This window comes from Lissotriton vulgaris, unplaced genomic scaffold (assembly GCF_964263255.1).
Source record: "Lissotriton vulgaris unplaced genomic scaffold, aLisVul1.2 SCAFFOLD_663, whole genome shotgun sequence".
NCBI lineage: Eukaryota > Metazoa > Chordata > Amphibia > Caudata > Salamandridae > Lissotriton > Lissotriton vulgaris.
This window is the reverse complement of record NW_028255020.1, coordinates 464,513-483,012: the sequence shown is the minus strand read 5'-3', so window position 1 is coordinate 483,012 and position 18,500 is coordinate 464,513. Positions and strand designations below refer to the sequence as shown.

Sequence of the window (18,500 nt, the reverse complement as noted above, 5' to 3'; positions counted from 1 at the left end):
AGTAGACATTTATCAGTGCCAATTTTACTACATTAGACCATTCCAAGAGTACGCATTGAGTATCTAAAGAATTGGTTGGTAGAGCCTTCACTTTGCAGCCCAGATTGGAGGCCACCCAAATGAGTAGTCCACCAGACTGGCGTCCCTTCCCCTTCCAATTCGCCCAGATTGAAAATGTATCAAACCCTGCACGCCAATGGTCCTCTCTTGCCCATGTCTCTTGAAAGAGGCAAACGTCCTGTAAATCTATAAATGCCCCCCAATCAGGGGAGTCAAGTTTGTTAACCAGACCCGCCAAGTTCCAGGAAACAATGGAGATGGAACCCCTATCATAGAGATCTACATTAGAACAGTTAATTAGCCCATTTACTGCTGGATCCACCAGATCCAGCATAAAGTGCAGATGGTTCCGATTACGCGGGATAGGACTCCTCTTGTCGGTATGGGGGGGGGGGGGTGTTTCTTACTTGACCTGGATGCTATAGGCTCACAATGCCCATTTCCATTTATACCCCCCTTGGGGCTTCAAGGTCCATCCTCCCACCCTCTGATAGGTTACTAGAATTTGGCTGTCAGTCGACCATCTCTAGGCAACTAAATCTGTTAGCAGTCGGGAAGCTACCCCAGTTGTCCCTATAAGCTTGTTCTCTAAAGCCCTGTACGCCCCCGGTGCCCCAATTTCCATTCCTAACGCGGCGCCCTACAGTGTGCCAATCACTGTCAATATTCCAGTCACGTATTGGTCCACTCCTAGGGGGGTAAAAGAAGGAAAGACGTCGTGTTGCGATCCCCTCATGTCTGTCCTGTGTATTCCAGGTACATATATAATTAGCTGTATGAGGGTCCGCAAAGTTAACCAGTATGCAATCGCCCTGGACCGTTTTCCTTTCATGACCCACCCATGATACCCTGCATGTGATAATTATCATCTTGTATTATGTTATTCTATTTTGATAGCTATCGCATATTTAAATATTTATATGGACTATCTATATTCAAATATATCCATATTATTATCTATGTCATCTTACATGTTACTCCTAGAGATTACGTAGGTTACCCTTATTTTGTCGCGCTTACACCACACCTTGGTTATCTACTCATAACTAGTGTAAAGGGATTCTGAGTTATTTCAAGTTATCATTCGATCTGATTACTTGGGTATATCTCTTCAGTCTTGCTATATCCGTTGGTATAATGGGTTACTTTGCTTGTTGCCTGGTCAAACTATTTTCATGTATAACCTGTTTTTCTATTCGTGACTCTCCAAGATGGCCGCCTTTCATGTTCTGTTTAGGGATCGTTGCAGCAGGGTAGTCTGTCTTCTATTTTTGACAGACTCCCATTGTTTTACTTTTTCTATGTTCAAACCCCGTCTCATGTATAACCTGTGCTTCTATCCGTGACTCTCCAATATGGCCACCGTTCATGTTCTGTTTAGGGATCGTTGCAGCAGGGTAGTCTGTCTTCTATTTTTGACAGACTTCCATTGTTTTACTTTTTCTATGTTCAAACCCCGTCTCATGTATAACCTGTGCTTCTATCCGTGACTCTCCAATATGGCCGCCGTTCATGTTCTGTTTAGGGATCGTTGCAGCCGGGTGGTCTGTCGTTTATTTTTATGACAGACTTCTATTGTTTTACTTTTTCCATGTCTAAACACCGTCACGTGACATCCTGCAATACTTACTTTGTGGTGTATATAATGCTGTCTGTCTCAATGCTCCGTTTGCTATTGCGGGCGATGGAGCATTCAACAAGCATTGCTGATATTTGGCGGGTGAGTGAGTCAGTTGGTTAAACTCATGTTTTGGATAGGGGTTTTATCGCTGGTGGCACCATTAGTTTAGAGTGCTCCCTACTGATCAATAAGTGTTGTCTACATTGGTATCTTTTTGAATTGGTGGCACTTTCGTTTTTACAGAATCTTTATGTGCCTCCTTATCTTACACTTTCCCTCTCTAGACAGCAACTTATTATGGTTGCGAACGCGGACCTCTCCTAAACAGCTGGGAGTTCGTTTGCTCTACTTCTGAACTTTTGAACACTGGACCCTTACTTTAATGGGACCTTTTAAAACTTTGGATACTGACTTTATGAGCCCGCATCTTTACTCGCCTAGGTGAGTTCTAATGCTCTTATAAACACATTTTGCTGTGTTCTGTGGGAATAGCATATTCTGCTCGACTTCTATATACTGAGAACAAGCTGCCTCTCTCATAATCAACAGTCTGATATCAATGAATATACTTGTACTACAATGAATGAGATTGGGTAAACTACATCCTTTTTTTGCACTAGTTTAGTCCAGAACTTCTTGGTTTCTATATGGAATGCGGAGTGTGAGTCCCCTTTATACTTATATTTGTTTATATTAATATATTAGGTTGCTCACTAGAGGATTACACTTATTCATGCCTGAGACTGTGAATCCAGCGTGGTTTTACCCCTTATACTTATTCTATAACAGTGTATTAAGTTGCTCACTAGAAAACCACTCTAAACTTAAGGCATGAAACTGTTATTTGAACCATAATTGGTAATAGGAAGTTTATATTTCTTCTTTTACTTCTATTCGTTTAGTTACATCTTCTTATCAATGCTAGATGCAATGACCGCCTTCACATCTATGCCGACCTACATGTTGAATTGAACGCAACTTTGTGCTTTATCGATTTTACTAACATTGGGGTGAGTTATTTTTTTCTCACTACCATATTGTGTATGATCTGCTCTGTTTACACATTCTTGTGTTCTCAGTGATTATTTTCTAATATTCGTATATAGGACTTTAGCGCTCTTGTAAATAGATCTGTCCAGTCTGTGATTAGATCTTGCTACTCCCTCTACTATGAGAATAGCTCTCATATTTGCATTTACCAGTCGTGAACGGCTTCATAGTGATGAATATCTCCTCGCAAAGGAAATTCTGTCCTAGGTTTTACTCATCGTGTGAGATGTATTTCATAAATTTCCTCCCTTGACCTTGGTTCTTTATTGTATGTATTTACTCTCACTTTTTGTTCATCTAGGTATCCCACTGATAATACACTACGTTGTGACGTCACTGTTTGGGCGGATTACTAGATATCTTCTTACCATTTTCTATGGTGGGTGTTTCCTCTTAACTGTACATATACTGCATTGACTTTCAGTCCTTTTGCCATATATAGGACCTTACAACTGGCTTCTGACTTATTTAGCTCTAATGTATTCTTATATAGATATAGACTTTCACTAATAGATATTTCTCTCTATTAGGATTTTGTATATACATATCTTGCTTATTATATTTGCAACAGGTTGTGTTATTTTATGAAATGTATTTTGCTTCTCCATGTGCTTTGTATATAATGTTTTGTACTGTTTATATATAATATATGTCTATCTGTGGATTGTAATACATATGTATTATTTAATAATTCCAGCCTTGATGAAGTCTCTGTGTGAGACGAAACACGTGTTGGCGATGTTCATGCTGGGAGAACCTACTTTTTATGAAATTTGAATAAAGGAGAAAACAAAATTAATGAAATTTGAAGAGGAGTCTTTTTGACTCTACATTGGATTACTATTGACCCTTATGCTGTTTTAATGTTGTGTCTTCCTGTAAACTCTACTGGTTACAATAGCTAGAGTTTTCACTGGTGCAATACGCAAACAAAGACTGAAAGAATCTTAATTATTTGGTGTGCTGTAATGAGAACCTCATTTCTCCATAGCACCTAAGCTGAAAGTACTGAAAACGATGCGGTTTGTCAATCGCATACGCATCTTTTACCACGTCTAGCATCATGAAGCCCTGCAGGTCAAATAAATGTCCCACGGAGCAGCATTCGGTCTGCCACCATTGGTGAAAGGAGCCTGAGAGCACCCCAGGTGGGAACGCCGGGTTGTCTAGTAGGGGCGTCATCGGTGATGGAAAGGACGTTAGACCTTTTGGGACCGCCACCGTTTCCCACACCTGGAGAAGGGTCTTGGTGATGGGTGACTTCCTGAGGTAGGCCGGCCTGTCCGGTCTTGCCAGAAAGGGGACTCTCCAGAGTGGCATGCCTGCCATAGCTCAGTCTTGAAAAAGCCAGTGCTTTTCGGAAAGAGGCTGGGACCATTCTAAGAGATATCGCATCTGTGCTGCCTGGAAATAGCGCCACAAGTCAGGCACCCCTAGCCCCCCCTCAGCCGTCGCTCGGGTGACCAAGTTGCGCCGTAGTCGGGGGCGTTTATTGGCCCAGATGTACTGTAGCATGGTGTCCTGCAGCTTCTTGAGCATGCCCAAGGGAGGGGTGACTGGGATGGTCTGGAAAAGGTAAAGCACTTTCGGCAAAAGGGACATCTTGACAGCAGCCACACGGCCCAACCACGAGAGCGGTTGTTGTCGCCATCTTGAAATATCCCCCTGGATGCATGTCAGGAGTTTGGTGTAGTTTAGTTCAACTGTCTGGGCTGTCGTGGGCGTCAGTTCAATCCCCAGGTATGGTAGTGCCGTTCGTACGGCGAACCCCCCTATGCGGAGCGTTCCCCTGTTGGCTTGACGGGTGTTGCTGCCTAGGGGAAGAATAACGGACTTCCCTATGTTCATTTTGAAGCCCGATACCACCCGAACCTCTCCATCTCCTTCAGGAATGCTGGTATCGACACTCTGGGATTGTCCACAGCGACTAGGATGTCGTCCGCATATAGACTGATGGTCTGTTCTTCCCCCCCCCGAATTTGATGCCCGTGATGTCTGTTATCGCGAACGTGTTGGGCGAACGGTTCGATATAGAGGGCGAACAGCAGCGACGAGAGTGGGCAGCCCTGCCGCGTGCCACGTCGAATGGCTTGGAGCTTATCCCATTTACTTTGATCGTCGCCTGGGGTCACGCATAGCAGCTAGGTACCCAGGCTCGGAACCTGTCCCCAAGCCAAATCTCGCCAGGGTGTTATCCAGATACTTCCAGTCAACCCTGTCGAACGCTTTTTCGGCGTCGACCGACAGCAGGGCCGCATCTGAGGCATTGAAGTGTGCTTTGTCAATTACGTGCATCAGGCGTTTAGTGTTGTCCGCACTCTGCCGCGTGGGCACAAAGTCCGCTTGGTCAGGTTCTATTATACCTGGCAGGCAAGGGCCCAGCCGCGCAGCAAGGATCCCCGTAAATAACTTCAAGTCCAGATTGAGGAGCGATATTGGCCTGTACGCCGCGCATAGAGTCGGGTCCTTGCCCGGCTTCGGCAGGACTATGACGTCTGTCTCCAACACCTCCCGTGGGATCGAGCCTGGGCCTTGGAAGGAATTAAATAATTTTGTTAGTATAGGCGCCAGGAGGGGGCAGAACGTTTTATAGAAGCCTGCGGAGAATCCATCAGGCCCCGGCGCTTTTAGTGGTTTGTCTGGCAATCGCCGAAATCACCTCTTCCAGGCATATGGGGGCATCTAATGCTAGGGCGCTCGCTTCGTTGACAGCCGTGACGTCCACGGCCTCTGGGTATGTTGTCCCTGCTTCGTCATCCAAAGCTGGGTCTGCCGCGCAAAGCTTGGCATAAAAGGCTCTAAATGCCGCTGCGATGCAGTCGTCCTCTCGAACGTCTTCTCCACCCTCTGTGTGGATGACGGGAATTTTGGAAAGGACAGCTTTTGCTTTGAGCTTACTGGCCAGTAGGCGGCCAGTCTTGTCCCCCCCCACGTAGTACGTGTGGCGGAGGCGGAGTGCAGCGTATTCTGCTCGGTCCAAATCCAGGCTCGCGAGCTGCGCCCTGGCCGCCTTCAACTTGCGCCATATTCTAGGGGCCCCTGTCCGACAGTGAACCTTCTCCAGTTCTAGCACCTGTTCCGCCAGCTCCTGGCGTCTTTCCTTCCGCTCTCTGTTGTCTGCTGCTGCGATCGCCATTATTTCTCCTCGGAGAACCGCCTTTTAGCACCCCCCAAACTGTCGACTGGGCTACCTCCCCTGTGTCGTTTCGACTTAAGTAATCAGAAATGCTCTAGGATAATTGCTGTGTAACCCCCTTGCGGGAAAGTAGGTTTTCTCTAAGTCGCCATCTGCCCCTGTGTGACTGTGTGCGTGGGACCATCAATTGAAGGACCACCGCGTCATGGTCTGACAGTGCCGCCGGGGTGACCTCCACATCATGCACCATGGGGGTCAGTTCCTTGGAGCTAAGAAAGTGATCTATCCTGGCGTACGTGCGGTGCACATGGGAATAGAAAGTATACCCTGGGGCGGGGTGGTGTATCTCTCGCCATTCGTCTACCAGCCCCCTATCTGTCAGCCATTGCTTCCCCGCCGTGGATGGAGCTCCAGAGTCTCCAAATCTCCGCCCCGATCTGTCTACCACATTGTCCATGACCAGATTTATGTTCCCCCCCCTATCAGGATGGGTCTCGTGTCGCTGGCCATTACATCTGATGGCGCCCCCTTAAGAAAGGCCTCTTGTTTGGCGTTGGGTGCATAAATCGACCAAACTGTGAGTGTCAGATTACCAATCAAAATAGTGTGGGCCAGGAGTCTGCCTCAAATTTCTGCCACTTTGCCTCCCACCCGCTCTTTGAAGTGTCTAGCTGTTAAAAGGGCCACCCCTGCTTTCTTCTCGGTAGTGGAGGAGTAAAATTGATGTGGGAAAGCCCTAGATTTCATGTGGTGCCAGTCTTTAGCTAATAAGTGTGTCTCTTGGAGTTGACATATATCTGCCCGGAATGTTCCAGGAAGGAGAGGACCGCCCTCCTCTTAACTGGGTTGTTTAGCCCTTTTACGTTAAGGGTGAGAACCTGGATGGGCTCGTCAGTCATAAGGTAGTGGGTGCCCTATCCGCTTAAGCATCAGTCTGGCGCCGCCTCCTGTTCTCATGCCTACCGCCTGATCGAACCGAACACACCGAGTCCCCTGTCCCCCGCCCTCCAGCCCCTCCCGAACCCCAACTTTGAAGCCCCAACTGGTGAACATTGTCCAAGGCCTATCCAACGACAGTCCATGCCTGTGGTATAGTGTCTGGTGATGGGAAGGCGTGTCAATGGCGGACCCGAAGCCCCCCCGTCCCGCCCCCCCCCCACGGCAATGCTGCGGCAAAGCGAACGAACACCCCCGCTCATGTCCTCTCATAATTCAGCAATTGTGTCCTTAGAGACCTTCTGTTACGCCGCTGCGTGCTCGTGCGCCACGGTCTCAGGATCCGGTTTGAACCCTTTCTTGGGTGAGCGTCTGCTTCTCACCTTCTGCCATCTGTCTCTTGTCGATTGCGGAGACTTTGACTGCGAAGGCCGCTGTCCAGAGTCATCGTCCGGTGTGTCCCCTTCATGGGGAATGCCTAGTATGGTGCACGTGTCTCGCAAGGATCTAAGCTGGTGGAGGGCTCCTTTCCATTTGAAAATTAGTCTGAAGGGGTGTCCCCAGGAGTACGGGATCCCATTGTCCCGCAGGAAGGTGGTTGCCACTTTGAACGCCCTTCTCTTCTGTAGAGTGATCGTGGACAAGTCCTGGAATAGCTCTAGGGTATGATCACGAAAGCTAAGGGGTTGTTTTTGGCGCGCCGCCTTCAGGATGCGCTCCTTGAGGGGATAGTCAGGCAAAAAGGCCAGGATATCCGGAGGGGGGCAGGCGTCCGGCGTGCTAGGCCCACCCGGTGGGCCCTGTCGATTCGGATCTCAAAGTCCTCACTCTCCCCTAGTACCTCACGGAACAGATCCTGCAGGTATGCCGTGATGTCTCCCCCCTCCGCTTTGGATGGCACATTGCGGACCCGTATATTGTTACGTCTGGAGCAATTCTCCAGGTCCTCTGTGTGGGCCTGTAGGTCCGTCTGCTGTTCATGGAGCCTGATGATTTCTTGTTGCAGGAGTTCCACCTCCTCACTCCGGGCCTGCTCCGTGTTTTCGACTGCTGCCACTCGTTTCCCTATGTCGTCTATGTCGCGTTGCAACTCTTTGTAACCTCCCCCCATATCTTGCCTGAGGGTTTGAATGTCCTCCCTGAGAGACGCGAACAGGGCCTCCATGAATGATTTTGTCGCAGGAGCCTCTCCCTCGTCCCTATCCCTGTCTTTCGGTTGGCTCGGTGGCACTGGTTTGTCGGGGCTCTTTTCCCCCTTGGGCGTTCCTTTGGCCAACATTTCGGGGATGGTGCGCCCCCCTCTACGATTCGCGGAGGACATGCTTGGCTTCCTTCCAGTCCGGTAGCCTCTCCTATGTCCGCGAAGTCTCCTGGTGGGTCTTTGGAATAGTGGTGGGTCTGGGAATGAAGCAGTAGGTGGAAGCGGTATGTTGAATTCGCGGTCCTGGGCCCGCCGTCCTTCCCTGTGGGCCTGCAGGCAAGTCCCGGTATCCGGGTGACCTTCTCCCTCCGCGTGGGCCTGTAGGTGGCCGCCGAGGGTTCGAGTGCTGCTCCTCTGGTGTGCCCCCTTCACACTAACACCCAGTCTTTGACTTCTGCGGGGGCGCACTTCGATGACTTGAGGGCCCTGCGGCAGACCCACAATGCTATGGCCCTGTGCCCCGGGTGAGGCTGTGTGGGCTCGTGGTGAAGGTTGCCCCCCAGACCGTCCCAGGGCTCAGGCCGCCAGATCCAGGCCGAGCTTGGTGGGGCCTCAGTGCGCATCTCCTGGATAGTTATCCTCCGGGGGCGTGATCCCGGGCCCCCCGAGCTGAATCTCCTTGGCGCCTCCCCCTCGTGCTCCGCACCTCCGTGCAGAGGCCATATCTATGCCCTCCGGCCTTGCTCCTCATTTCGTGGGCCGCACTGTCCTATCGCCACTCGCCGGGGGCCCGACGGGTGCCCCCCGAAACTGCACCCTCAGCGCCCAGGCCTGTCCTCTGCAGTGCCGCTAGTCGTCCTCCGCCGCCGCCCTCTGGCAGTATTGGCTAGGTCGCCCAGGCCTGCAATCACTATTGCGCCCCGCCGCCGTCTCACGGCCCGGCCCCCAGTGGTAAGGCCGCGTGCTATGAGGCTCCGGCTGTGGTGGGCCCGATCTTTGCCGGGGGCTCGATTGCCTGCCCCCCGAGGCCCAGCCCCTGCGCGCTTCGTCGGCCCGCTCCTCACCTCAGTATCCGGGTTGGCCGCCGGCTGCGGCGGCCGCCACAGCCACTTCCATGGAGGCCCAAGCCTGGGCCTCAGGTAATGTGTCCTGCCGCCTGGCGCCGCCTTCAGCCCCGTTGGCCCCTCTAAGCAGTTGGCGGTCGATTCCCTGCACTCGTCCTCCCACACTCCTTCCGGCCAGTGGGGGTTGTTGCGTCTCGGCGCCTGGCAGGCAGCGGCGGAGAGCCCGGTCAGCCGTCTCCGCCCTGCAGGCCAGCCTCACTGTTCACGTCTCTGGCCGGGGATGGCTGTTTCCGCCATCTATGGAGCCGCGCCCTGGTCGCTGGCACTCGCGATCAGTCAGAGTTGCAGCCGGAGTTCCGCACACGGCTAATGGTTGTGCGAGCGCTGGTAGGGGTGAGAAAATGCGTTTCTATGATGACCGTGGGAGATTGGGACGAGGAGCCTCTGCCTGTTGCGTCCTCTCAGGCCGCCATCTTGGCCACTCCCCCTCTTCCTCCAGTTTTAAATGGTCCATCTACAGTCTAAACTCCCTTTCAGTCTTCCTGTCTGCCAGTTCCTATGGGAACAGGCCTTGAGAAGACACACTGTTCTCAGCTTTATCAGGGTGTTCAAACTCAGGAGATCAGGCATTCCATTCAGCTGACTGCTGCATCTCATGACCCTCCAGATCATCCTCTCCGTCCTGGTCATCTCTTGTGCATGGTAACTGGTGGGCTCATCCATGCCCTCAGAGCCTTTTGAAGCTCAGTTTTCCTGGTGCTCCTTGTGGCGGACAGCCCCCTTTCCTTGCAAAATTACTTGAGCTCAGACACGATAAAGCTCTACACATTGAAGAGCTCAAACTCCATTCTTGCAGGTAAAGCCGCAGGCACAAACAGTCATGTAAAGTAGGGGTGAATTTGGAAAACAGCAAAAAGACCAATCAAGACGAATTTAAAACTCAAAATGGTCTCAGATTTATCTGGGATCTCCAATGCAACAAAATCAATGTATTGCACTGAACAAACAAGACCTAAATCTCACCTCTGATCACTAATTTGAGAGATTGGGTTACTGGTTAAGGGGGTGAAACCATACTCAAGCAAAAATAACAATCCTGGTTAGGGTGAGGCACAAGCAAACCCTAAATTAACCTGTGATCATCTCTCTGGTAGCTTGCCACTGAGCAGTCAGGCTCAACTAAGTGGCAACGTGTAAAGAATTTGTGCAACATTTCAAACAGTACAAGAACCGGAGATATGCAATTTAAAAGACTTCAGTGAAAATAACCCAAAGTGCACAAAGTGGCAAATGTCTATATTTGGTAACGTAGGACCGAGACAAAGTCACAAGTGTAGGCCGACTGCAATGGAGAGCGGGCCAGTTACAAGACCCAGTTGGGCCTGCTGCACAAAAGTACCTTAAATCTGGTTGATTGAATTAATTACCTTATAAAGCGCAAACATTGCTCAAAGGCGTCGAGGCGCCAAGACAGAACCAGCGGTCAGAGACTGGGAGGTGTAAGTCGTCCAAGACATTAAAGGGCAAAGAGCCAGGTCTTCAAGGATTAACGGAAGAGAAGGTGCAACTCTAGGCTGCAGATTGATAAGGGAAGAATGTTCCAGAGCTTAGAGGCAGCCACAGCAAAGGCTCTTCCTCCCCACCTTGATCTCCTAAACCTGGGAACTACCAGCCAATTTTTGTTGGCAGACTGCAGCTGGGAAGAATGTTCCAGAGCTTAGAGGCAGCCACAGCAAAGGCTCTTCCTCCCCACCTTGATCTCCTAAACCTGTGAACTACCAGCCAATTTTTGTTGGCAGACTGCAGCTGTTTAGTAGGGACATAGCCTTGGAAGAGATGTTTGATTCCTTCTGGACCAGAGTTGTGAAGTGCCCTATGAACTATACAAATGGCCTTAAACAGAATTTGTTTCTCTAATGGAAGGCAATGCAACTTACGAATGGCAGGAGAGATCGAATACAATTTGGGTAGATCCATAATGAGTCTCGCTGCAGCATTCTGGTTGCTGTTTATGGGTGGATCTCTTCTTAATGTCCAAGTAAAGAGCATTACAATATTCAAGCCTGGACAAAATCAAGGTAACAGCTGCTTGCTTTCGCAAAGAGAGAGAGAGACATTGGAAGATCTTTCTCAGGAACCTAATAACCCAGAAACATGATGAGTCAGTTCTGTTGACCTGGGGATCAAAAGAAAGTGAGTTGTCAACTATGTCACTGAGATTCTTTGCCTAGGCAGCGGACAAGGCCAAGCATTTCTGGGTACCAGGAGTGGGTCCATATAGATTGTTGGCTGCCAAAGACCAGGACCTCTGTTTTGTCCCCATTGAGTCGAAGATAGTTCTTTACCATCCAGGAGGCCACGGCTTGCTTGCAGCTGTTAAAAATACCTGCGGAGGCCACTATATTATTTGTGATGGACACAATTATTTGTGTGTCATCAGCATAGGATAAGGGCTCCAGCCCAAAAGATCTAATCACCTTAGCCAATGGAGAGACATACATGTCAAATAGGGTGGGACTCAAAGAGGAACCTTGCGGAACTCTACAGAAGGTGGGGATGGAGTCAGAATAAAATTGGTCCATCTTTACTTTCTGTGACCTTTCTGTCAGGAATGAGGACAGGATCTCCACGGCAGAGTCTGACACCCCAATTTCCTGAAGACGATTGATTAGTCTTTTTGGCGAGATGGTATCAAAGGAAGATATAGCCTGGACGAAGAAGAATGCCTTGGGTATGCTAGTCTCAGAACGAGAGGAACAGGAATTGTTAAAACCCTGTGTCAGAGCAAATTATGCTCTGTTGACAACAATGTCATTAGAACCATATTTAAAAATGGTCACAATCCCGTTCCACCGCCACCTCTTAATTAGGTTTAGATTTAATTTGATTCATTACTCCTTAGGTCATTTCCCAGTGTGGTGTAAACCGGATTCCTCCCCCCCCATGCAGTTGTGATAATTTTTCTTCCCAAAATACGTTGCATTTTATCATGTTTTGTGATGATTATGCTGAACCGAGGAAAACTATTTTAAAGCCGTTACTGAGGGAGGCTGGGTTTATACAAGTTAGACCCGCATTGACTTATTTGCAACTTTTAAGTAGTTCTCGAGTAATGTTTGGAGTTGCAAATTTTCTGGTAGCAGCTGTACGGAAAAAGGTTAAGAGATCAACGATTTGAAATCCGCATGAATGAATTTGCTTTTTAAATTATCTATAAATTGTTTTATTAGTTTCTAACTGGTGAACCTTTTTAACTGTTTTTTAAACATTGATATGTGATGTATTTATATGCACAAATGAATGAACTCACACATTTGCTTTTATGATTTTAAATAATTGAATAAAGTACTTTTGACTGACTGACTGACTGAGGTTGCAGATAGGTCCAGTAGTATTAATAAAGAAGTATACCCGGCATCTACTTGGGTCTGTATGGTATTTACTGCAGATATTAACGAAGTCTCAGAGCCATGGCCATGGCCATTCTTGAATCCATATTGGGAGCAGTCAAGCAGGTGATGTTGCTCCAAGTAGGAGCTTAATTGGGCATTTAGATGTTTCTCCAAGATCTTCGCGGGAACAGGTAACAAAGATGGGCCGATAATTTTTAGGTTCTGATGGGTCCAGGTTGTTTTTCTTCAGTAGAGGCTTGGCAACCGCTGTTTCCAGCTAAGAGGATAACATCCCGAGGAGATGCCCAGATTGATCCCCTAGGAATTGATTATTCTGTTCATGAGATAGAGGAAGAAAAGCAGACACCCCAGCTTCCCTCTTTTCCATTTTAGGAAAGTTGTAAAATGAGGAATTAGTAATTTGACCCATATTGGAAAGTTCAGAGTTAAGGCTGTCTAAAGAGGAATGAATCTAAAGAATTTTAGAGTGGAAATATTTGGCCATCCTGTCACAAGTATCCTGCGAACTGTCATTGTTTAATGGAGCAGCCAGAGACATAAGAAGATTAATCACAATAAATAGTTCCCTGGGTCGCACTGTTGAGGTCATGCTTTGGTTCACAGGAGTGGCGGCGCTACGATGCAAGGTACTGTGTGATCATCGCAAGGTGAATTTCAGCATCGCGGATGCTTCACGCAGTCAAGGCGATGGGTCCATTCCAAAGAGCTTCGTGGCTGCAATGCGAGAACCTGCGCTGCTGCCATAGACAGGAGATTTGTGATGCAAGGTCCTGTGTCAGTGAAGCTTCGCTCTGCACTGGTTTCCATGCAAGCTGCAAAGTCAATGCAGAGCCCTTGCGCAGAGAGAATCTTTGCAGCAATGGTGATGCATCGGTTCTGCGCAGGTTTGTGCTGCGCAGCAGAAGAGATTCGTCACTTCTGCTGAATCCAGAGATGGGTTGGCAGAGCACTGAGGTGCCGGGTTTTTAGAGACCCGGTGGTGCCAGGGGATCACACCCGAAGACCTCTGAGTTCTCCCTGTTCTGGACTTACAGAAACAGAGTCTTCTAGGTGAAGTCAATGATCGAGTTTTATTGGCTGCAACCAAGTAACATGCGTCCTAGAAGTACGACAACACGGGCCGTAAGTTCTCAGGAGACTGTTCGTTTTTACAGAACCAGCCTTCTCCTTATATACATAAATAATAGCTGTAGGCAAGAATTCTTGAGTTTATGATATGGCTATACAAATATTTCTACAATAATACAAAGAGCGAAGTCATGCTGGTCAGCACATATTTTAGATGTCCAGTTGGTGATGGATTATCCCGCCAGATCCAGAACTCCCATCATATATCGATGAAATGCCAATAAGGTTGAGCACCCTCCCATCATAAAACGGGTCATAAACAAGAATCATGGTCAGGTGTGTGTGTATGGGAAACAGGGTCTGTATGTAGTGGATGGTTTATGACATGTTGTGTTTTGTTGATATCTTGCTCGGCCACTGGGCGAGGAGCTGCCCGAACCGGCTTGGCTGGAGGCAGTGGAGGCAGCTTCGGCCAGGTCATGGGGAAGTCAGCTACAGAGGACGTGTCCTTTAGATCAAGCTCGGCTTTAATCAATTGACTTATATGAGGGCAAGTCCTAAGATGGATGCCGTTTACAAAATGGAGTCCGAGGGTTCTGGACGTAAACTACGATTTGGGGGTGTTAGCATCACTCAATCGTGACGCAAATACATAGGGATAATGTCCTGATCATTACCGGTTCGTAGATACCAAATTCGTCATGGTACGACGATATTTTATGACACGAGTGTTGGACCTCGATATCTGTAAAACAGCGGGGTCCAAATTTGCAGTACCACAGACCCTCCTTTTGCCCTCATATTAGGCAATAACTCACACTAATCTGAGTCCAAGTCTGTATTGATGAATTCACAGAGATGCTGCTGTAGCATCATTCTGTTGCTCAATTCGTCCCTTGACACAGGCTTCCTTACACATGAAGTGGCGCAGAGGCCACATATTGCAGGAGCGCACTGCACAAACAGGCAGAACATAAACAGAACGGCTAAGATCATCCCAATGAAGATCAGAGTTTTCCATCCCCAGGCAGAGATCAGTTCCCAGAACCACCCTAGCAGAGACCAATCCCCTTTTTCTGTGTGAAGGGAATCAGATATTTTGTGTAATTTGGAGATGGCCTGGTACACTGTCGGAGCATTATCGGGGATGAAAATGCAGCAACTAGATTGGATCACTCTACATACACCACCACGGTCTGCAAGTATGACATCTAGGGCAACCCGGTTCTGAAGGGTCATAAGTCGATCCGACTGAAGCTCAGCTGTTAAGTTGCTAAGGGCACCGGCCGTTTCAGTCACGGCGGATTCAACTATTCTTGTCAGTTGTCTAATGTTCCTGCTGTTCACCATGGGCCCCCAAAATGGCAGAAAACCCTTTGCGAAGTCTCCAAACTCCTGACCCGCGGTGTCGTCTTGACTCACGACACCCCTAACTATCCTTGTCCGATGATAATCTGCCCCGGCCGTGTAGGTGGGTGGCAGCAGAAACGAGATGAAACATGTGCCCGAGAAGTCAGGGGGCAACCATGTGTAGGCTTTGTCATGGCAGACGAAATAGGTGCCTTTAGCCGCCAAGAATGGAGGGGAAGTTCGGGAGGCAAACACATACGTCTCCGTACATATGCTCTTCCCCAACTGCGCTTTGGGATCCCTGCCAATACCTTGCAGACATAAGTGACCTCGGTGGGGCACTATCCAGACTGGGGAGGATTTCTTTGATTTCTGGCTCTCACTTAAGGAAATCTCATACTTGGTGATGTTCCACCTGCTGTATGGGGTAAACTCATCCTTGGGAGTTGCTCTAACCGTGTCAATATCTCTACTCATATATCGGATCCCTGCCACTAGTGCCTTATTGTTTGAGTTCTCCCCTCGAACGTAGGGTTCAAGGGAATACAGGAACATAGTCTGGAAAGCCCACAGGGAACCGAAATAACTGAATGGCAGGACAAAGTAAGGGATGCCCTTATCTGCAGTGTGTGGCATGAGTCCGCATATCCAACAGTTCGATGTGTTCATAATAGACTGGTGCTGGTGTAAGAGCTGGACAAAGGAGTTATTTGCGAATTCCAGTCTTCTGGCAGACTCGTGTTCAGGTAGAGGGTGAAAGGAGTGTGTGGGATCAGTGGGAGAAGGTGCGAGTTGTGTGTTGTGTATGAATGGAACTCGAAAAATGGACAGAGCAAAGCCAGTCAAAAACATTATTATACTACACAACATTAAGATGCTTAACACTAGAGTTCGTCTTCTTGCCATTATAGTACATATTTTCTTTTCAAAGGTCATGTGTCTAGCAGGTCTCTCAACCCCTGGAAACTCCATCCTCTGGTTGCTGCCCGCGGTGGGAGGTTGCTTCTGCCAAGATGTGCGCTCTGTCCAGTCCGGGGTGATTCCCTCAGACTGACCAGAACCGTTGACCTAGGCGTCCCCGGCTGCACTCCTCAGACTTCAACCGCGGCCTTAGCAGCAGAACCGGATGGCGGTTCGAAAATCAAAAATGAGCTAGTTCCCTGGGCGAGAGAGCTGTGGAATCAAAAATAGTTCATGGGAAGAGGGAGGAAAACCGCACAAATTCGGTTAAGTCAGTTCCTCGGTTTTGGCCTCAGATTATATCGTTCCTTTCCAGGGGCGGCGTGATCTTCAAACAATGTTTCAGGTTCTGTAATGTCCAACTGCATCGACGGGGGCACAGATCCTTGTAAAATACAATCACTCTCTTTGTCGGTACCAGTTCCTTTTAATCGTGCATCGCTGAAGGGGACAAAACGTGGTACGACTTCAGTCTCGGAGTCAGTGACTCCTTGCTGGACCCATCGGTCGTATGGAAGGGGCAACGGGACCCTTTTGCAGTGGGCGCCGTGCACCCAATGTTTTTTCCCGTGGACATGTACTGCAGAGCGGGTAGACAGTAAAACCTGGAAAGGTCCGGTCCAGCGAGGCTCCTCGTTCTTGGTACGTCTGAAATTCCGAATCAGGATCCAGGAGCCGGGCTCGATGGCGTGGCCCGGATCGTCAGACGCCGGTGGAGAGGAGCTGTGGACCTGTTGATGTAAAGTATGCAGTTTAGTTGTCAATTCATGCAAATAGTCAAGTAGTACAGGGTACTCGATCTCATTGAGCTTTCTTGGCCTCGGTACTCCCCATATATTAGCTGGGCGCCCAAACACGATCTCGTGTGGGCTAAGTCCCAGTCTAGAATGGACAATCATCCTGGTAGACAGGAGTGCTAAAGGCAGGGCATCTGGCCACTTGAGGCCTGTGCTGGCTTGGATCTTGGCCAGTTTCAAATTTAAAGTGCCATTATAGCACTCTACTAATCCTGCCGATTGGGGATGATTTGCAGCATGGAACTTTTGGCGGATGCCTAGACACTCACACACTCTCTTCATCACTTGTCCCATAAATTCACTTCCGGTATCACTCCAGACAATCCTAGGCATCCCGAATCTAGGGAAGAATTCCTTGACAAGGGCTTTGGCAGTTGACAAGGCAGTGTTCTTAAGGGGGTATGCTTCCACCCACCTGGAGAAAGCGCAAACGACAACAAGGACATATTTCAGGTTATTGCACCTCTCCATGTGAATGAAATCGAGTTGCAAGACCTCGAACGGGTATGTTGGAGGGGCGAAATGACCAGCTGGGGTTGGGGTTCCCCTACCAGGAGTGTGTTTCAAACACACCATACAGTTTCTGACCAGATTCTCTGCACATTTTGGGATACCACTATTCTGCCATACTGGGGCCAACAGCTTACATATTCCTTTCACACTGATGTGTGCCATTCCATGGGCCATCGTTACCACTGCGAGTACATAGGCTTTAGGTAACAACCATCGCTGATGTTCTGACAGTTCGACCCAACAACCTTTCGCGTCTAACCTACCCTTGCTTTCTCTCCATTCATTCACTTCTTTCTCGGTAGCATCAGCTTGTATAGTCTTTACACTTTCAATGGTGTCTTCACACATACCCACATCAGGGGTCCATCTAGCAGGACCTACGACATACATCCGACTCATTGTGTTCCTTGCAGTCTCTTTCGCGACCTCATCGGCAAATGCATTCCCTCGACCAACATCATCTCGGATCTTTCTATGCGCGCTACATTTCACAATCGCAACCTGCAGGGGCAAGGTCAGTGACTCGAGAAGGTCGTGTACTAGCTGGCCGTGTTGAATCTTTGCGCCATGCGACGTCAGGAACCCACGTTCACGCCACAATCTTCCAAAACTGTGGGCGACGCCAAAGGCGTACTGACTATCAGTGTACACATTCACTTGTTTTCCTTTCGCCAACACGCACGCTCTTGTGAGTGCGACTAATTCTGCTGCTTGTGCAGAATTGTGGGGGATACGAGCTGTCTCTACAATCGTGTGTAATGTTGTCACGGCATATGCTGCAGTCGTATCACCATTTGGCAACTTGAAACATGAACCATCAACCCATAAATTATCATTACATTCAGGGAAGGGAGTGTCCTTTAAGTCTACTCTTCCTCTGTCCTAAAGCAGCAATCATGTTTGTCGACCTTATCCGTCTCTGCTGGTGGAATGGGTAGTAACGTAGCGGGGTTGAGTGTATCACACCTCTTTATGTGAATGTGGCTTGCTAACAGGGTCAATTCGTAGCTGGACAGTCGAGCACTAGTTAGGTGCTGTGTTTTTGTCCTGTTCCGTAGGATATCTACTGCATGCGGGACCATAACGGTCAGAGTATTATTCATGACTAACCCAGCCCACTGTCGAATACAGACAGCCGCTGCGGCAGTGGCCCTCAAGCAACTCGGTAATGCCTTAGCTACGGGATCTAGAGTCGCGGAGAAGTATGCCCATGGGCGTTGTTTGTCCCCAAAGTGCTGTGTCAAGACCGATAATGGGCACCCTTCCTTCTCATGGACGTATAGTGTAAACGGCTTGCTGTAGTCGGGGTTGCCCAACACAGGAGCCGAACATAATGCCTCACGCAACTCATGGAAACTCGCCTGACAATCTTTGGACCAAGGCAAAGGATT

The 18,500-nt window shown here is 48.8% G+C and overlaps 1 long non-coding RNA gene across 5 annotated transcripts in view; it reads left to right on the top strand.

Annotated features, from left to right (window-relative positions):
* Positions 1-1,667: 1,667 nt before the first annotated feature.
* The window catches only part of LOC147659348 (uncharacterized), a 138,704-nt gene continuing 121,871 nt past the window's right edge, over positions 1,668-18,500 (top strand). For all 5 annotated transcript variants that reach the window (XR_015307285.1, XR_015307281.1, XR_015307283.1 and 2 more), the window contains exons 1-4: positions 1,668-1,780; positions 1,966-2,122; positions 2,584-2,691; positions 3,033-3,110. This is a non-coding gene — a long non-coding RNA (uncharacterized LOC147659348). The remainder of the gene's footprint in view (positions 1,781-1,965; positions 2,123-2,583; positions 2,692-3,032; positions 3,111-18,500) is intronic.